Below are 268 nucleotides of genomic sequence, written 5' to 3'. Positions count from 1 at the left end.
GCTTCCTGTAGTCTTCTCTGGCCTTTGTGGTGCACCCTTTTAAGGCCCAGGGCTTGTCTTTATGCTTCTGCTGATGTCTAGCGTGGCCCCTTTTACTGCCCCAAGACAGTTCATCACGACTCATGCTGCCGAGGGACTTTCTGACCCCCAAATGCCCTTTGAAGACGTTGCGAGGACGGAATTCTTCCAGAGGGAGCTGGACCTCACCAAGAAACGGGTGGCAGACAAGTCTGAGTCTGAAAGTCTGAAACAGGCCGTCTCTGCCGAT

The sequence above is a fragment of the Alosa alosa genome, chromosome 18 (assembly GCF_017589495.1).
Source record: "Alosa alosa isolate M-15738 ecotype Scorff River chromosome 18, AALO_Geno_1.1, whole genome shotgun sequence".
Lineage (NCBI taxonomy): Eukaryota > Metazoa > Chordata > Actinopteri > Clupeiformes > Clupeidae > Alosa > Alosa alosa.
The sequence above is the reverse complement of the archived record's forward strand: the minus strand, read 5'-3'. Positions refer to the sequence as shown.